Source organism: Eptesicus fuscus, chromosome 3 (assembly GCF_027574615.1).
Source record: "Eptesicus fuscus isolate TK198812 chromosome 3, DD_ASM_mEF_20220401, whole genome shotgun sequence".
Lineage (NCBI taxonomy): Eukaryota > Metazoa > Chordata > Mammalia > Chiroptera > Vespertilionidae > Eptesicus > Eptesicus fuscus.
Window position 1 is genome coordinate 69974560 of NC_072475.1, and position 21035 is coordinate 69995594.

The following is a 21035-nucleotide window of genomic DNA, read 5'->3' on the forward strand; positions in this document are numbered from 1 at the left end:
CCCAACAAAAATGGCTGCAGCCATGGAGCGAGCAGGTGGCCTGGGTTTCCCCAGCGATGGAGGAAGCCAAGTTTCCCACCCCCTCCCCCTGGGCTGCCCTGACCTCCATTCAAGGCTGCAAAATTTCAATTATAGAAGATAAATAAATCCCAGATACCAGGGCCTCCGGTTGGGTCGCCGGTGTGTGTGGCCGGCCTGCAAACTACCATAGGTCCCTCTGCCAGGCCACCCCACACCCCAAGGGAACCCCCACCCTGATCTGGGACACCCTTCAGGGCAAACCAACCGGCCCCCACCCGTGCACCAGGCCTCTATCTATCTAATAAAAGAGTAATATGCAAATTGACCATCACTCCAACACACAAGATGGCTGCCCCTATGTGGTCAAAGATGGCTGCCCCCATGTGGATATAAGATGGTCACCACAAGATGGCCAGTAGGGAAGGGCAGTTGGGAGGGACCAGGCCGGCAGAGGAGGGAAGTTGGGGGCGATCAAGCCTGCAGGGAAGAGAAGTTGGGGGGGACCCAGGCCTGCAGGGGAGGGCAATTGGGGGTGATCAAACCTGCAGGGGAGGGAAGTTAGGGGTGACCAGGCCAGCAGAGGAGGAAAGTTGGGGGTGATTGGGCCTGCAAGGAAGGGCAGTTGGGGGGGACCCAGGCCTGCAGGGGAGGGCAGTTAGGGGCAATCAGGCTGGTAGGGGAGTAGTTAGGCATCAATCAGGCTGGCAGGGGCAACCAGGCAGGCAGGCAGGCAAGCAATTGGGAGCCAGCAGTCCTGGATTGTGAGAAGGATGTCCAACTGCCCATTTAAGCCCGATCCTACCAGGATCGAGCCTAAACGGGCAGTCGGACATCCCTCGAGGGGTCCCAGATTGGAAAGGGTGCAGGCTGGGCTGAGGTACACCACCCCCCCCCCCGTGCATGAATTTTGTGCACTGGGCCTAAACACACACACACACACTGAGTGGCCAGATTATTATGATCTCTGAATGAATAATAATTTGGCCACTCATTGTATATCCTATATAATAAAAGGCTAATATGCAAATTGTCCCCTCGACCAGGAGTTTGACCAGCATGCAGTCCGGCCAACCACCCATGTCCCCTCCCCATGGCCAGGCTGGCCAGACCCCACCCATGCACAAATTCATGCACCGGGCCTCTAATATATATACTGAGTGGCCAGATTATTATGCGTTCAGAGATCATAATAATCTGGCCACTCAGTGTGTGTGTGTGTGTGTGTGTGTGTGTGTGTATTTATATATTTATATATTTATATCCTACCTAATAATAGACATATATGCAAATTGACCGTACCTTCGCTATGCCTGCGATTGGCCAGGAGGCACGTGGGGGTGGGACTCAGGGTGGCCAGGGTGGCTGATTGGGCCGGCGGGATGCTGAGCTTGCATCGCCAGCGGCAGCTCAAGCTCAGCGTCTGTGCCATGGCTGTGCTGCGGCACAGAAGGGGCCTTTGGGGCAGTGAGCTCACGTCCCACCACGGACCATCAAAAGTGGGGGAGCTGGGTGCCTGTCCGCTCAGGCACCAGCCCTTTCAGAAGCCTCCGGCGGGGCGGAGGCTTCTGAAAGGCCTGGTGCACCAGCGGACAGGCACCCAGCTCCCCCGTGATTGAAAGCGAAAGCATGTAGGGGACCCTACACGTGCATGATTCAATCATGCACTGGGCCTCTAGTATTTATATATTTATATATATACATACTGGTGGCCCAGTGCATGAAATTTGTGCACAGAGGGTGGTTCCCTCAGCCCAGCCTTCACCCTTTCCAACCGGGGACCCCTTTGGGGATGTCCAACTGCCAGTTTAAGCCTGATCCCTGTGCTGGTGCCCAGGACTGTGGAGCCAGTGGCTTGTCCCTTTCCTAGGCCAGAGGCGCAGGCGCAGCTGCTGGCACCAGGGACCCTGGAGCGGGTGGCTTCTCCTTCTCCCGGGCTGCAGCCTGGCTGGTCCCCATTCCTTTCTCCCCAGTGTTGAGCATCTGAGCCATTATGGCATAATGGCATGAGGGTGTGATGACTATTTGCTCTTTATTATATAGGATTTTAACTTGTCATGGTCTATCTTCAAGTGGATATTATATCACTTCACATCTTGTATAGAAACTTCACTGTAACAAAATTTCATTTTTCCCAGGCAATCTTTGTGCTATTGTTGTCATGTATTTTATTTTCACAGATGTTATAAAACTGACATTACATTATTATTTGTTTAAATAGTTAATTATCTTTAAATATATTTAAATAATAAGAAACTTCTATTATATTTTTTCCTATGCATTTACTGTCTTTGGTGTTTTCCATTTCTTGGCATAAATCATTATTTGTATCTGGCAAAATTTTATTTCTGCTTGCAGGACTTCTTTTAACATTTGTTACACTAAAAATTTGCTGGTGATTAAAAAAAATCAATCTTTTATGTATGAAAAATATATTTTAACTATTTTAAAAAATATTTTCACTCAGTCTAGAATTATAAATTGAGAGGATTTTCCCCCCTTGTGAGTACTTTAATGATGCTGCTCTACTATCTTCTCCCTTACACTGTTTCTGATGAGAAATCTTTTGTAATCCTTATGTTTATTCCTGTGTATAGTGTGTCTCTTTTCTTCTGACTACTTAAAAGATTTTTCTTTTCATCATTGGTATTGAGCAATGTGATTTTTATGTGTCTTGATGTAGCTTTCTTTATGTCCTGTGCTTGCTATTCACTGAACTTCTTTGATCTGTGGTTTATATTTTTTACTATATTTTGCTAAATTTGGAATTTTTGAATCATTCTTTCTTCAGATGATTATATATATGTAAGTTCAGTTCTCTAGAGAGGGCTGGGGAGGAAGAGGAGTGAACCAAACTGTAGGCTCAAGACCTCAGCAGGCAATTGAATACGGAGACGCTAGCAGGGCCATCCCTGCAGTGGCTAGTTCATGACCAGATGCCTGAGACTGGCTCGTTCCTGGGCTGGGTGGTTTCATGCATCTGCTCCGTGCTGCCCAGCAGTGTGGTGCCTCTCGGGGCTGTGCATAGGTTATGGGGAAGGCACAGCCTGGGGAGTCAGAGCCTTCATCCCGCACAGTAACCAGATCCGGGCATTGGGAATGCGGCCAGTTTTCTGCACCGAGTTGCCCCACTGTTGCGTCCCCAGAGCAGTCATGGTGCCTTCTTCCATCATGGTCCCCTAAGCTCGCAAAGATGGAGGTGTGCTGTCATAGGTTTGGGTGAACGGAACATGGAAGACCCACGGGTGATAGCAGGTGCCGAGTGCTGGTTAGGGAGGCAGTCGTGTGGGTTTGCGTGAAGTGCTCACAGTCACAGCTTTGGAAGCCTCTTTCTTAGTTTCTCAGAGAGCCTGATGGTGAGGAAATGCAGGTCTAGTGGAAAACCTCGCTGTTGGGGGTGTCAGAGGGGTTGGCCAGAAGCACCAGAGAGACACCCTTCTCCTGTAACCTCTTTGCAGGCGGACTGGTCACCGGATGCCCAGGAACTGCTCAGCAGATCCCTGCTGTTCCAGAGAGTTCTCTGAGCAGCCGTCTATCGTCTATCTTCCATGGAAAGAAAGGTGTGTGCTTGTGCATAGTCATTGCCCGGGGCACCCCGGCCCCAGACATGTTCTCCTGCTGGGTTCGCAGAGGTCAGACAATAATTGTCCAGAATTCCCTTGTTTACTTTTATTATTTTGTGGTTGTTCTAACATTTTATTTTATTATTTTATTATTTTTAATTTCTTTATTAATTAAGGTATTACATGTGTCCTTATTCCCCCATTATTCCCCCCCAACCTCCCCCTTCATGCCAGAATTTCCTTGTTTAACAAAGAAAGTTAAGTTCCCAGTGAGGCTCCTGGTTAGAAAGGGAGGGGGTTGGGGAGAGGAGGAAGAACCGAGTTGCCTCTTCGCTGCCCACCAGAAGGTGCAGAGCCCGAGGCATGATCTCCAGCCCACTTACCTGCCTCGGGAGGCTGCTTCCAGAGAGACTGTGAAGGCTGGGCTCTGCTCCTGTGTCCTGGTGGGTCTGAAAAGCAGGAGACAGAGCAGTTCTCTCACCTGCGCCTTGGGGCAGTGGCTTCCTGGTTCTCAGCAGAGACAGTGGCCCTGGGGTCTGACTGTTCCTCAGTGGTTGGACTGCTTCTTGGGTGTAGGAGCCACCAGCACAGGCGAGCCCCTGGGAGGCAGATACAGCAGGCAAACCATCGGACCTCATTGCCCGGGCAATGATGCCAGCGTCCCCTCGGCACTTGTGCCCATATGTGCTGCCCACAGGCTCACCATCTTTGTTGGGTTAATTTGCATACTCACTCCTGATTGGCTGTGGGCATAGCAGAGGTACAGTCAATTTACATGTTTGTCTATTATTAGGTAAGATGTTATGAATTGAATTGTGTTGCCTCAAAATTAATGTATTGAAGATTTGACTGACAACATGATTAAAAAACACACACACAGATCTTTTACTTTTTATTTTATTTTTAAATACTTATTTGAGGATATTTTTCCATTGATTTTAGAGAGAGTGAAAGAGAGGAAAAGACAGAGAGAAACATCAATGTGAGAGAAACACATAAATTGGTTGCCTCCTGCACATGCCCTGACCAGGGCAGGTGCTGGGAAGGAGCCTTCACCTGAGGTACATGCCCTTGACCAGAATCGAACCCAGGACCCTTTAGTCTGCAGGCTGATGCTCTACACAATGAGCCAAAGCACCTAAGGCTGACAACATGATAATATTTGGTGACAGAGCTTTTAGGAAGTAATTAAAGTTAAATGAGGTTATAAGAATGGGACTTATATATGGGATCTAATGAACAAAATAAACAAAATAGAAACAGACTCATAGATACAAAGAACAGACTGACAGCTATCTGAGGAGGGGGGTTGGGAGGCTGGGTGAAAAAAGTAAAAGGATTAAGAAAAAAAAGAACTTATAGACAACAGTATGGTGTTTAACCAAGGGAAAGTAGGGTAGGGGCAGATAGAAGAGGGAAGAGGGGGGATTAATGGTGATGGAAGGTGACTTGACTTTGGGTGAACACACAATACAATATAGAGGTGATGGATTATAGAATCATACATTTGAAACCTATATAATTTTATTAACCAATGTCACCCTAATAAATTCAATAAAAGTTAAAAAATAAATAAAATGGCCCAGCCAGTGTGGCTCAGTGGTTGAGCATTAACCTATGAACCAGGAGGTCAGGGCACATGCCTGGGTTACAGGCTCAATCCCCAGTAGGGGGTCTGCAGGAGGCAGCCAATCAATGATTCTCTTTCATACATTGATGTTTCTCTCTCTCTCTCTCTCTCTCTCTCTCTCTCTCTCTCTCTCTCCCTCTCTCTCTTTCCCTTCCTCTCTGAAATCAATAAAAACATATTTTAAAAAATAATAAAGAAAATGGTAAGAAGTCAAAAGCAAAGAAAACCTTATGAAAACAATAAAGAACTAATGAATAGCATAGCGGGGTGGGGGGGAGAATGAAATCCTAATGTGATAGGATGGGAACCATTTTATAAAAGAGGAAGAGAGAGAGAGAGAAAGGTAGAGAGAGAGATATCTTCCTTTTTTTCTCTGCCATGTGAGGATACAGTGAAAAAGTAGCCTGCAAGATAACACCAGAAATAATGTCAGCCAACACCTGATCATGGATTTCCAGCCTCAGGAGGTGTGAGAAAAGAAATTTCTATTGTTTAAGCCACCCAGTATACAGTATTTTGTTATGGCAGCCTAAGAGGACTAATACAGGAGGAAAAAGTTTGCTAGAAACCTCTTACTAAATTTTTTAAAATTAATAAATCTTTATTGTTCAGATTATTACAATTGTTCCTCTTTTTTTCCCCCATAGCTCCCCTCCACCCGGTTCCCACTCCACCTTCTGCCCTTACCTCCCCCCATCCTCATCTATAGGTGTACGACTTTTGTCCAGTCTCTTCCCACACCCCTTTCCCGCTGAGAATTGTCAGTCCACTCCCTTTCTATGCCCCTGATTCTATTATATTCACTAGTTTATTCTGTTCATCAGATTTTTAATTCACTTGATTTTTAGATTTACTTGTTGATAGATATGTATTTGTTGTTCATATTTCTTATCTTTACCTTTTTCTTCTTCCTCTTCTTAAAGAGTACATTTCAGCATTTCATATAATATGGTTTGGCAGTGATGAACTCCTTTAGCTTTTTCTTATCTGTGAAGCTCTTTATCTGCCCTTCCATTCTGAATGATAGTTTTGCTTGGTAGAGTAATCTTGGTTGTAGGTTCTTGCTATTCATCACTTTGAATATTTCTTGCCACTCCCATCTGGCCTGCATAGTTTCTGTTGAGAAATCAGCTGACAATCATATGGGTGCTCCCTTGTAGGTAACTAACTGTTTTTCTCTTGCTGCTTTTAAGATTCTCTCTTTGTCTTTTGCTCTTGGCATTTTAATGATGATGTGTCTTGGTGTGGTACTCTTTGGATTACTCTTGTTTGGGGTTCTGTGTGCTTCCTGGACTTGTAAGTCTATTTCTTTCACCAGGTGGGGGAAGTTTTCGGTCATTACTTCTTCAAATAGGTTTTCAGTATCTTGCTCTCTCTCTTCTTCTGGCACCCCCATAATTCTGATGTTGGTGCACTTGAAGTTGTCCCAGAGGCTTCTTACACTATCTTCAACTTTTTGGATTCATTTTGCTTTTTGCTTTTGCGGTTGAGTGTTTTTTGCTTCTTTGTATTTCAAATCTTTGACTTGATTCTTGTGTTCCTCTACTATGCTGTTGGGTCTCTGTATATTTTTTATTTCAGTCAGTGTAGGTTTAATTTCTAGTTGGTCCTTTTTCATATCCTCAAGGGTCTCGCTAAATTTATCGTCCTTTTCTAGGAAATTCTTGAAAAGCCTTATAACCGTGGTTTTGAACTCTATATCAGTCATTTGTTTTCCTCAATTTTTTCATTGTGATCTGTTTTTTTGTCTCCGCATTTTCGCTGCTTCCCTGAGTTGGTAGAGTAACTTTGTGTGCTAGGTGTCCTATAGGGCCCAGTGGCTCAGCCTCCCCAATTACCTGAGGTAGACATTCTTGGTGCTCCCCTTTGTGGACTGTGTGTACAGCCTTGTTGTAGTTAAGTCTTGATTGTTGTTGGTATCACTGGGAGGAATTGACCTCCAGGCCAATTGGCTGTGAGGATCTGCTGTGTCTATGCCAGGAAAACTTCTATGCTGGAGACAGCCTTATAAGACCAGACTTGCAAAAGCCTCTGTGCTCAGCTTGGATGGGGCGGAGTCTCAGGGATGAACAGACAGCAATGGCTTCCCATCAGCCCTGCCCTATGAGGTCCCTGGGTCTCAGTGTCCCTCTGTAATTGCTGCAGTCCTCTCTGCGCACACTCATGCGCACGCACCTCTAGACCTCTGCCTTTCACGGCTCCCCTGAGTTTCCATGCGCTCCTCTCTTTCCCAACAGTTCAGACTCCCCACATATGAGTCTGGGTCCCCAGGGTCTCACCCAAAACTGGGGTTCAGTGCAGTCAGAACTGGAGTTCAGCGCAGTTGGGAGCTTCCGTCTTCTTCCTGCTAGAGAAAATCAGCAGCACACTCAGCAGTCAGTCCTCTCTGTGCACACTCGCGTGTGTGCCTCCAGACCTCTGCCTTTCGCGGCTCCCCTGAGTTTCCATGTGCTCTTCTCTTTTCCCAGCAGTCCAGACTCCCCCCATATGAGTCTGGGTCCCCATGGTCTCGCCCGGAACTAGGGTTCAATGCAGTCGGGAGCTTCTGTCTCTCTCCCGCTAGAAAAAGCCAGCCAGGCACTCAGCCGCCCGTCTCTCCACGCACGTGTCTCCGTACCTCAGCCTTTTGCAGCTCCTCTGAGTCTCCGTGTGCCACTCTCTTTCCTTATAGTTATAGAATTTTCCTCAGACAGCTTTCCTGTGGTTCTGGATTATGTCCGTTCTGTCTTTTAGCTGTAGTTTTGAAATTGTGGTGCGAGGAAGAAGTTTAGGTGTTCACCTATGCCATCATCTTGGTTTCTCTCTCCCTAAATTTTTCTTTACATTAATTTTTTCCCTTTATATTTAATTGCAGGGGAAAAAATCATAGCTATCTTCATGCAAAGCTGGGAAAGTATATGGTAAAATATAGTGAGACTTGCATGGTCAGCTTGTCAGTCATGATTGATCATGTGTGGCTCAGCACGTCACCTGCCCTAACAAAACTGGTGTTCTGTTAACAGGAAAGAACAGCACTAGCTGTTAGGCAAACGACCTTCCTGCCACACAGCCTGGAACAGTTAGAAAATTGTTCAGAGAAATTACATCCAATTGATAAAATTGGGAAGTATCTTAGGAATTAGAGAGGCAAATAGATCCAGGGGAATTACAGAGAAGACAACATGGAGTAGATAAGACTTGTGTGCTAGAGAATCTTGCCCAGATTCAAATGTACCTGTAAACTCCAATCATATGCATATAGTTTATCTGCATCCTCAATAGTTGCTGCAGCAACTCAGTAGAATGAGCCAGAATCCTGAAGTCATCCTTGGCCTCTCCCTCATCCCCTATATACTGCTACCAAATTATGACGATTCTATTAAAATATCCTTTGTATATTCACTGAGTGGCCAGATTATTATGATCTCTGAACACATAATAATCTGGCCACTCAGTATGTGTGTGTGTGTATGTGTGTGTGTGTGTGTATGTATGTGTGTGTGTATATATATATATTAGAGTCCTGGTGCATGAATTCGTGCATGGGTGGGGTCCGGCCAGCCTGGCCAGAGGGAGGGGACAAGGGCTGTTGGCTGGCCTGCCTGCTGGTTGGACTCCTGGTTGAGGGGACAATTTGCATATTAGCCTTTTATTATATAGGATATACACTGAGTGGCCACTCAGTGTATCGCTTCATTCACGCAACTACTCACGTGACCTTACAAAAGGGCCTTCCTTATATCTTACCTGAATTATAGACTTCTCAATGTGCAATGTTTTCCTCTTCAATACAATCTCCAGGCTCTAGCCCAGTGGTCGGCAAACCGCGACTCGAGAACCACATGCGGCTCTTTGGCCCCTTGAGTATGGCTCTTCCACAAAATACCACGTGCGGGCGTGCACGTATAGTGCGATTGAAACTTTGTGGCCCATGCACAGAAGTCAATTTTCAGCCTGGGTGAGTCTATTTTGAAGAAGTGGCGTTTGAACACTCAAGGGGCCAAAGAGCCGCATGTGGTTTGTGAGCCTCGGTTTGCTGACCACTTCCCTAGCCAGTTTACAACATGAAGTTGATCATTCCCACTTACCATATTTCCCTTTTCTCATCTCCTCATTGCCATTGTCCAGCCATTCAGATCTACTTGCAGGTGCCTCAACATGTCCAGTGCTCTCAGACTCCATCCATAGCTCATGCTGTTCTCTTTACATCCACTGAATGCAGTCACTCAGCTTTTTTATTTGGTAAACGTTTAAAAATATTTATTGACTAGAGAGAGAGAGAGAGAGAGGAAAGGAGAGAGAGAGAGAGGAAAGGAGAGGAAGAGAGGCAGAGATACATTGATTTATTATTTCACTTATTTATTCATTCATTGGTTGATCTCCTGACTGGAGATCAAACCCACAACCTTGGCCTATTGGGACAATGTTCTAAGCAACAAAGTTACCCAGCCAGGGCTTGCTTCTTTGGTTAACTCTTATTTATTCTTTTTAAAAAGAAGTTTTTAAATATTATTATTGATTTTGAGAGAGGGAGAGAGAGATGGGCTGCCTCCTGCACACCCCTTACTGGGGATTGAGCCTGCAACCCGCACATGTGCCCTGACTAGAATCAAACCGGCAGCCTTTTGGTGCACGGGATGATAATCAATGGAGCCACACAGCCTAGGGCTGTCACCTGATTTTATAGTGTGTTACACCTCTTTAGTCTTTGTTTCTCTGCCTCCTGCCATAACTCTTGGCAAAAATTCTTTAGTATAAGGATAAAGTGTTTCATTGAGAACCTACAATGTGCCAGACATTAGGTTGGATATTTTATAGACTATTTTCTTTTTTTTTAAATATATTTTTATTGATTTCAGAAAGGAAGGGAGAAGGATAGAGAGGTAGAAACATCAATGAGGAGAGAAAGGGTCATTGATTGGCTGCCTCCTGCACGCCTCACACTGGGGATCAAGCCCACAACCCAGGCATATGCCCTGTCCGGGAACCGAACCGTGACCTACTGGTTTATAGGTCGACACTCAACCACTGAGCAACACTGGCCAGGCTAGACTATTTTTTTTTTAATGTACACACACTGCAATATAAGAATTATTACAGACAAATTCCATTTAGCACAGGATAATGCCACTTGACAAGGAAAAGCTAACTGAATCTGGACTATACAGGATCTGAACAGCAAAGGGCCACAGGAATGTTTTCCCCAATATCATATATTGGTAATCATCATTTACTTCCATTCAAATCAGAAGTTGTGACATATCTCCAAGCATAATTTCTACAGACTGCCTTATAATTGTTGGCCACTCTCTCTAAGGCTATTTAAAATGAACTTCAAATCACAGGACCTCCTCCAACCCCTGATTGACCGCTAAGTTTTACCATTAATTACCATCAGCACTTTTTTTTGAAGGTGCTTCAATGCCATAAAATGTGCATTTTAAAATTTACTGTGAAACTCTGCCTTAGTGTCTTGCAGCAGCGCCAACGCTCACCAATTTGCTTGCTGTTCATCAGCCATTAAGAGTTCACACTGCTCAACAAAACATAAAATGGCAGAAAGAAATATCATGTCAGAGTAAGCAAATAAATTGGCTTGGAGCATATGATATTGCTTACTCTGTGTGCTTGTTGATGGGTCATGAAAATATATATATTAATTTTACTGCTCAGTGGAGTAGTAAATACATTTTTCTCTTCAAAACCGTTTCTGAGAAAAAAGTCTGTAACAAACCAGAACTATATAGGACAGAGCTAAACAAGGAATGTTGTGCTTACAGGAGATAGAGCTGAGTCAGAGAGACGAGAACTGGCCCAAGGCCACTCTCTTAAGAATCAGAGGCAGGATTTGAACCCAAATCTGCCTTGTTCTGCAGCGGATTTTCCCCCCGCTCACTACAACTTCTCCCCTATAGCAATTTGCACATGCTGTTGTAATCATTACTTTTTTTAAAAAAACTCCCTTTTTGAAGTTGATAGAGGAAATATCAAATGTCAAAATGTTTATGTTAACCAAAAGATGCATTTTTAATATCTGACCATTCTATTTGTTAAAATATATGTTAGTATAATAATCATCACCACACTGTGTATATGTTTTATTGTTACAGAATCCATTAAAGAGATTGTCTTGAGCTAGAAGAGGAAGTAGAATCATAACCAAGATGCGCAAAAGAGAGTCTGAGCAAGTCTAGTAAAAGACTGTTTTATTTTGTGCTATTTGACAGCTGAATTGTCAGTTACATCTTTCAGTTGTGGTACATTTGAAGCAGCATAACCTACAGGATGTAACCAAAATTGGTCTTCAATTATTTTATTAATCTGTCTTCAATGACTTCATTACATTTATTCATTAAAGCTTCTATTTTCCCTTCCCCTAAATGAAGTTTTGGTTGCACTCAAGTATTTCTGATTTTTCATAAGTTAACATGTCTACTTCCATTTAATAGTACACATTTCAAACTTGATTTAAAAATCAAAGGTTCTCCCCTCTCTTCCTAAGGTTTGTTTCAGGCAGGAAAGCTTACAGTCAAGAAGAGGTACATGGTTGGCTTATCTTCTCATATAATGCCTCTACCTGTCCATTACTCAGCTCTCTAACTGAGGTTTTAAACTCCTGGGCACTGATGCAGGGTGAGGGAAGAGATGTAAAGGAGACAGAAAAGTTTTTATTTGACTAACACTATCAGGGCTGCCCGTTTAAGTGTCTAGAGTGAGCAGTTAAATATTTCCTAAAAAAAAAAAAAACAAACAGAACACAGCTTTATTGATATATAATTCCCACACCAACTGCTGACCAACAGAAAGAAGCAAACTATAGGTACATGAAACAACAAGGATGAATCTCAGAAATATTATACTGAGTGAAAGAAGTAAGATATAAATGGGTATATCTGTATGATTGAATTTATATGACATTCTAGAACAGGCAAAACTAATCTCCAGTGATAGAAATCACATCAGTGGTTGCCTTGCTCAGAGATGTAAGTCAATTGACGGCAAAAGGGACGTGGATTTTTGGGAGGAGTGAGCTGTTCTATATCCTGATTGTGGTGTTGGTCACACAGGCCATAACTCATGTCAAAACTCACAGAACTGTAGAGGAAAATATGACAATTTTACTGCATGTAAATGATACTGTAATAAAATTATTTTTAATTAAAATATACCAATATTTTATTTCTCTTTATTACTGAACTAGAGGCCCAGTACACGAAATTCATGCATGGTGTGTGTGTGTGTGTGTACCTCAGTACAGCCTGCACCCTCTCCAATCTAGGACCCCTTGAGGGATGTCTGACCGCCCATATAGTCCTGATCCCACTGGGATCGGGCCTAAACAGGCTGTCGGACATCCCTATCACAATCCAGGACTGCTGGCTCCCAACCGCTCACCTGCCTCTGCCTGATTGCCACTAATCGCTTCTGTCTGCCAGCCTGAACACCCCCTAACCACTCCTCTGCCAGCCTGATTGATGCCTAACTGCTCCCTGGCTGGCCTGGTTGCCCCTAACTGTCCTCCCCTGCAGGCCTGGTTGCCCCCAACTGCCCTCCCTGCTGGCCTGGCCACCCCTAATTTCCCTCCCTTGCAGGCCTGGTCCCCCTTCCAACTGCCCTCCCCTTCAGGCCTGGTACCCCCGCAACTGCCCTCCCCTGCTGTCCTGGTTGCCCCAACTGCCCTCCCCTGCAGCCTGGGTCCCCCCCCCAATTGTCTTCCACTGCAGGCCTAGTTGCCACCAACTGCCCTCCCCTGCAGGTCTGGTCCCACTCAACTGCCCTCCCCTGCAGGCCTGGGTCCCCCTCACAACTGTCCTACCCTGCAGGCCTGGTCCCCCCCAACTGCTTTTCCCTGCAGGCCTGGTCCCCCAAAACTGCCCTCCCCTGCTGACCTGGTCTCACCCAACTTCCCTCCTCTGCCGGCCTGGTCACCCTAACTGCCCTCCCTGCCTGCCTGATCACCCACAACTGCCCTCCCCTGCAGGCCTGGTTGCCTCCAATTGCCCTCTCCTGCAGGCCTGGTTCCCCACAACTGCCCTCCCCTGCAGGCCTGGTTGCCTCCAATTGCCCTCTCCTGCAGGCCTGGTCCCCCACAACTGCCCTCCCCTGCAGGCCTGGTCCCTCCAAACTGCTCTCCCCTGCAGGCCTGGTCCCCCCAAACTGCCCTCCCCTGCAGGCCTGGGTCCCCCCCAACTGCCTTCCCTTGCTGGCCTGGTCTCCCCCAACTGCCCTCCTCTGACTTGGTTACCCCCAACTGCCCTCCCCTGCTGGCCTGGTCACCCCTAACTGGCCCTCCCCTGCAGGCCATCTTGTGGCAGCCATCTTGTGTTCACATGGGAGCAGCCATCTTTGACCACATGGGGTTGGCCATATTGGGTCTTGGAGTGATGGTCAATTTGCATATTACTCTTTTATTAGATAGGATAATATTTCATTGTATGGACATATCACCTTTTCTACAAATCACTTTTTTTTATTAAGGTATTATATGTGTACATATCTTACCATTGCCCCCCACCCCACTCCCATATATGCCCTCACCCCCCAGAGTTTTGCGTCAATTGGTTATGCTTATATGCATGCATACAAGTCCTTCGGTTGATCTCTTATCTTCCCCACCTCTCCCTAACCTTCCTGCTGTAATTTCTAGTATAAATTTTAATCTATCTTCACATTTCACAATTATCCCCAAAATTACTTTATTCTGGACTATTTCCCAATCAAATTCTACACTTTATATTTACCTTTTATATTAGATCTCAAATTGAGTTCTATGTATTATATTCAGCTTTTATATCTTTTATTTTTTAAAACATAATATTTTTATTGACCTTAAAGAAAGGAAAAAAGGAGAGAGGGATAGAACATCAATGATGAGAGAGAATCATTGATCAGCTGCCTCCTGCATGCCCCCCACTGAAGACCTAGCCTGCAACCTGGGCATGTGCCTCGACCAGGAATTGAATCGTGACCTCCTGGTTTACAGGTTAATGCTCAACCACTGAGCAACACTGGCCTGGCTTTTATTTCCTTTAATCTATGAATAGTTTCCTTTCGTTTTCTTTTATTATTATAACTAGAGGGCTGCATGATTTCGTGGACAGGTGGGGTCCAGCCAGCCTGCCCTGATTGGGAAGCGGGAGGCCAATCAGGGGCCGAGCCAGTTGGCCGGCTGCAGTGAGCATCATAGCGACCGTTTTGGTCATTCCAGTTGTTCCAGTTGCTTAGCTTTTATATATAGATTGTCATTATTATTATTATTATTATTATTATTATTACTATTACTATTATTATTATTTTAATCCTCACCTAAGGATATTTTCTGATTGATTTTTATTTTTTTAAAATATGTTTTTTTAAATTTATTTTTTAGAGAGAGAGGAAGGAAGAGGGATAGAGAGATAGGAACATCATTGATTGGCTGCCTCCTGCATGGCCCCCACTGGGGATTGAGCCTGCAACTGAGATACATGCCCTTGACCAGAATCGAGTCTGGAACCCTTTAGTCCTGATGCTCTATACACTGAGTCAAACTGGCTAGGGCTCCATTGATTTTCAGAGAGAGTGGAGGAGAGAGGGAAAGACAGAGAGAAACATCTCAATGTGAGAGAAACACATTGTTTGGTTGCCTCCTGCATGAGTCCTGACCAGGGCCCAGGCTAGGGAGGAGCCTGCAACCAAGGTATGTGCCCTTAACTGGAATCAAACCCAGGACTCTTTGTTCCACAGCTGAAACTCCACCCACTGAGCCAAACTGGCTAGGGCCCCTCTCATTTTCTTGTCATGGAATTTTGAAGAGACTGAACCAGTTATCTAATAAAATGCCCCATATCCTGTATTTGGCTGACTGCTTGTGAAATTATATGTTAACATGATCCTCTATTTAATAAATTTGATATAAACTTGAAGTTCATTTTAAAGGCTACATTTGAGTTTGGATAAACATTCTAGGCAAGAATAGTTCATAAGTGATGCTGAATACTTTATATTTCAAGACTTCAGTTTGTGAAGGCGGAGGTTAGAGAATACTAAGTTGAATCATTTGCTTAATGTGGTGATAGAAAGATACTTCCATTATAAAGGTGTTTTTTTTTGTTTGTTTGTTTTTTTGGTGGATAGTTTTCTCATAAAGTACCAATCTTTTTTTTTATTTTTTATTTTTTATTTTTTTATTTTTTTCAATTTTTTTAAATTAAAGTATTATACGTGTACATAACTTACCATTGCCACCCCCCACCCCACACCCATATATGCCCACACCCCCCAGAGTTTTGCATCCATTGGTTATGCTTATATGCATGCATACAAGTCCTTTGATTGATCTCTTATCTCCCCCACCTCTCCCTAACTTTCCCCCTGTAATTTGACAGTCTGTTTGATGCTTTACTGTCTCTGTATCTGTCTTTTTGTTCAAGTTTATAATGTTCTTTATTATCCATAAATGAGTGAGATCATGTGGTATTTTTCTTTCATTGACTGGCTTATTTCACTTAACATAATGTTCTCCAATTCCATCCAGGTTGCTGCAAATGATGAGAATTCCTTCTTTTTTATGGCAGTATAGTATTCCATTGTGTAGATGTACCACAGTTTTCTGATCCAGTCATCTGCTGACGGGCACCTAGGCTGTTTCCAAATCTTAGCTATGGTGAATTGTGCTGCTATGAACATAGTGGTGCATATATCCTTTCTGATTGGTGTTTCTAGTTTCTTCGGATATATTCCCAGGAGTGGGATTACTGGGTCAAATGGGAGTTCCATTTTCAGTTTTTTGAGGAAACTCCATACTGTTCTCCACAGTGGCTGTACCAGTCTGCATTCCCACCAGCAGTGCACGAGGGTTCCTTTTTCTCCGCATCCTCGCCAACACTTGTCGTTTGTTGATTTGTTGATGATAGCCATTCTGACAGGTGTGAGATGGTACCGCATTGTTGTTTTGATTTGCATCTCTCGGATAATAAGTGACTTTGAGCATGTTTTCATGTGTCTCTTGGCCTTCCTTCTGTCTTCTTTTGAAAATATTCTGTTTAGGTCTGTTGCCCATTTTTTTATTGGATCATTTATCTTCCTTTTATTAAGTTGTATAAGCTGCCTGTAGATGTTGGAGATTAAACCTTTATCAGTGATGCCATTTGCAAATATGTTCTCCCATGGAGTAGGCCTTCTTGTTGTTTTGTTGATGGTTTCTTTTGCTGTGAAAAAGCTTTTTATTTTGATGTAGTCCCATTTGTTAATTTTCTCTTTAGCTTCCATTGCCCTAGGGGCAGTGTCAGTGAAGAACTTCTTTTGGCATATGTCTGAGATTTTGCTGCCTGTGGATTGCTCTAGTATTTTTATGGTTTCCCGTCTTATGTTTAAGTCCTGTATCCATTTTGAGTTTATTTTTGTGTATGGCGTAAGTTGGTGATCAAGCTTCATTTTTTTGCATGTATCTGTCCAATTTTCCCAACACCATTTATTGAAGAGACTGTCTTGACTCCATTGTATGTTCATGCCTCCTTTGTCAAATATTAATTGAGCATAGTGGTTTGGGTTATAAAGGTGTGTTTTTTTTTTTTTTATTTACAAGGAACAAATAATTTTCAGGGTGCTATGCAAATATTCTATTATCCAAAAATCACCTTACCTAAAGGTTTTAGCGCCTATAATTATTATTTTCAGCATCAATTATATCCATGGTGTTTTACAGGTTAAGGATTTTCTATTTTTATCATTTTTAATATTTATTAGCTGGCATATTTTTGCAAGAAGAGTTTTCTTGCTTTTAAAGAGTCAGGGTAGATGTTTAACTTTTACCACTTAACGATCAGTTTTCAGAATAAAGAGTCAGTTTGATAATTACCCTCAGTGGTGGTAAATGAGCTTTCACCTTCTTTGTCATATTTTTCTTTCTACAGTTAAAAATAATAATAGGTGAAATTAATAATTATAGGCTAAAATTTTCCCACATTTGATATATAAGCACTTCTTAAGCTTTATGTATTTTTCTTTTATTTTTTTAAGCTGTATGCTTTTGTCATGACTCCATTAATATTTGAAACCTCCTTAGACTGACTTTCTGCCCAAGATTTGAAACCTGCCAATCTTAAAGGAGACCAGGTTTTCCTTATGAGGAATAATGTGTAGAGACCAATATTTGGGCATTATTTGAATTAGTTATTTCAAAGATGTCATTGCTCTTGGCTTTTGTATGTGTGAGTGTGTGTGCTTATGTCAAATATTTATACATACATAGACATAGACATGATAGTTTATACATATATGTATTTATTTCTATAGCCTAAGATTCAACATTATAAGTTAATACATGGACAATCTTTGGAACACTCAAATTGATTATTTCATACTTTAATTACAAATATAGTTTTATAATATTTATTATTTTTAAAATTTTCATTGTTCAGATTATTACAGTAGTTTCTCTTCCCTCCCCCCCATGGCTCCTCTCCACCCGTTTCCCATCCCACCCCATGTCTTTAACCCCCCCCCACACACACACTGTCCTCATCCATAGGTGTATGATTTTTGTCCAGTCTCATCCCGCACCCCTCACACTCCTTTCCCCCCCGACAATGGTTAGTCCACTCCCTTTCTATGCCCCTGATTCTATTATATTCACCAGTTTATTCTGTTCATCAGATTTTTTATTCACTTGATTTTTAGATTCACTTGTTGATAGATATGTATTTGTTGTTCATAATTTTTATCTTTACCTTTTTCTTCTTCCTCTTCTTAAAGAATACCTTTCAGCATTTCTTTTTTTTAAATTTCTTTATTGATTAAGGTGTCACATATTTGTCCTCATCCCCCCATTCCTATCCCACACCCCTCCCCACGAATGCCCCCACCCCCCTGTTGTCCTTAACCATTGGTTAGGCTCGTATGCATGAACACAAGTCCTTTGGTTGATCTCTCCCCCCTCCCCCCACCCTTCCCTACCCTCCCTCTGAGGCCCGACAGTCCGATCAATGCCTCCTTGTTTCTGGGTCTGTTCTTGTTCATCAGTCTATGTTGTTCATCATTTCCCCTAGATGAGTGAGATCATGTGTTACTAGAAATATACTTATAAGAACCAAATGCGAGACAAGCAATAATAGTTATGCTGACAGGCAAATGAATCAGTCTGTAGTAAGTTTCTTTCTGGACCAACAGTTCTTTTGAAACCCAATTTCAATGTCCACCAGTTCCTTATGTGTACATGTCAGCACTGACTTTTCAGTTCTGGATGGTGGACAAATGGTGGTAATGCAGGTCCGACTCCCTCTGGTTTGGTCTCGCCCAGACCCAGGGGCGCGGCTTCACCCGGACTCAGGAGCATGTGGCCTCACCCGGACCCAGGACCCAGCATCACCTGGGCCCCGGGGCGCGAGGCCTCACCCAGACCAAGGGGCGCGGGGCCTCACCCGGACCCAGGTGCGTGCGGCCTCACCCGAACCCGGGATCCAGCCTCACCCGGACCCAGGGGCACGTGGCCTCACCCGGACCTGGGATCCAGCCTCACCCGGACCCAGGGGCGTGCGGCCTCACCCGGACCCGGGATCCAGCCTCACCTGGTCCCAGGGGCGCGCGGCCTCACCCGGACCCAGGATCCAGCTTCACCCGGACCCAGGGGCGCGTGGCCTCACCCGGACCCAGGGGTATGCGGCCTCACCCGGACCCGGGATTCAGCTTCACCTGGACCCAGGGGTGCGTGGCCTCACCCGGACCCAGGGGCGCGTGGCCTCTCCTGAACCCGGGACGCAGCCTCACCTGGACCCAGGGGCACGCGGCGTCACCCGGACCCGGGGGCGTGCGGCCTCACCCGGACCCAGGGGCGCGTGGCATCACCCGGATCCAGGGGCATGCGGCCTCACCCAGACCCGGGACCCAGCCTCACCCAGGCCCAGGGGCGTGCGGCCTCGCCCGGACCCGGGACCCAGCCTCACCCAGGCCCAGGGGCGTGCGGCCTCACCCGGATCCAGGGGCGCATGGCCTCGCCTGGACCCAGGGGCGCTCGGCCTCACCCAGACCCCAGACTCAGCCTCACCCTGACCTGGGTCCCAGCCTCACCCAGACCCAGGGGCAAGGGGCCTCACCCAGACCCGGGACCAGCGGGGCTTTGTCTTCTTGATCCCAATTCCTGTCGGTCAATTCCCTCTCAGCAATTCCTTCGAGACAGAAACATCAATGATGAGGGAGAATCATTGATTGGCTGTCTCCTGCATGCTCCCTCCTGGGGATCAAGGCAGAATCCTGGGCATGTGTCGGGACCTGGAATCAAACTGTGACCTACTGGTTCATGGGTTAATGCTCAACCACTGAGCCACTCTGGTGGGGCTATTGTTAATGGTTTTTAAACCTTTTTTTCTGAATAAGCATATTCTGTTTCAGATCCTTCAAAATAATGTGAAATATTGCTCATCATTAATACAAATAGATAATTCCATTGTTTAAGGCTTTACAGTTTTCAAACTGTAAATATAAATATAAAAACCTAAAATTGTCAAATCTCTTTTTGAAAGGCAGTATTTATAAATCACATCAATTTAGTTGAGCATACTCTTTAGTTTTTCTTTTTTTAAATTAAAAAAATTTTCAATTACAGTTTACATTTAATATTATTTTGTATTAGTTTCAGATGTATAGTATAGTGATTAGACAATCATATACTTTACAAAGTGTTCAAGAGGCTTGTTCTAAAGAAGTGATACATGGTGGGCTCCCAGATGGGGGCTGGTCACCGGAAGGACCATGTCATGATTATAATCTTCGGATATTTATAACTCCAAACCCATTCTCCAGAAGGAGGACAGAGATGGAATTGGAGTTAATGATCAATTATGCCTATGTGATTAAACCTTCATAAAGGCTGGGTTCAGAATGCTCCCGAGTTAGTGAGCATGTGGAGGTTCTGGGAATGTAGGCTGCTGGGAGAGAGCATGGAATTCCACACTCTTTCCCACATACCTTACACTATGCATCTCTTCCATCTGGATGTTTATCTGTATCCTTTATCATATCCTTTTATAATAATTTGGTAACAGTAAGTAAACTATTTTCCTGAGTTGTGTGAACTGTTCTAGCAAAAATAATCAATTCCACAGGAGGGGGTCATGGGAATCTCTGATTTATAGTTGACTAGAGGCCCAGTGCATGATTGAATCATGCACGTGTAGGGTCCCCTACACGCTTTCGTTTTTCGCGGTGGAGCTGGGTGCCTGTCCAGTGGTGCACAGGCACCCAGATCCCCCACTTTTGATGGTCTGCGGCTGCTGAGGGGGGCTACCCTGCTGTTGAGAGGCGCAGGGGGCGGGTCCTGCCCCCTGCGCCTCTCAACGGCCACTGAGGGGGGCTGCCGCGGACACCTGGCTACCCTGCCATTGAGAGGCGCAGCTGGGTGTCCACGGCAGGCCCCCTCAGCGGCCGCGGATCTGGCCGTTGAGAGGCGCAGGGGGTGGGAGTCCCGCCCCCTGTGCCTCTCAACAGCAGGGTAGTCCCCCTCAGTGGCAGCGGATCCATGCCTCTCAATGGCCGGATAGGCCACCCCGAGTCCCGCCCCCCAGCCTCCCGCCGCCCAATCATGGGCGTAGCGGAGTGATGGTAATTTACATGTTACTCTATTATTAGATAGGATAAGTCAGAAGCACAGGTGATAACCTAGACTTACAATTGGTGTCTGAAATGGGGACTAAGGGGCAGTTTTGTAGGATGAGCCCTTAACCTGTGGGATCTGATGCTATTTCCATGTAAATAGTGTCAGAATTGAGTTAAATTCTAGGACACACAGCTGGTGTGGCAGAATTGCTTGGTGTGGGGGAACATCCCCACACATTGGTGACCCGACATGTTAGAAGTGGTATTCTGTGTCA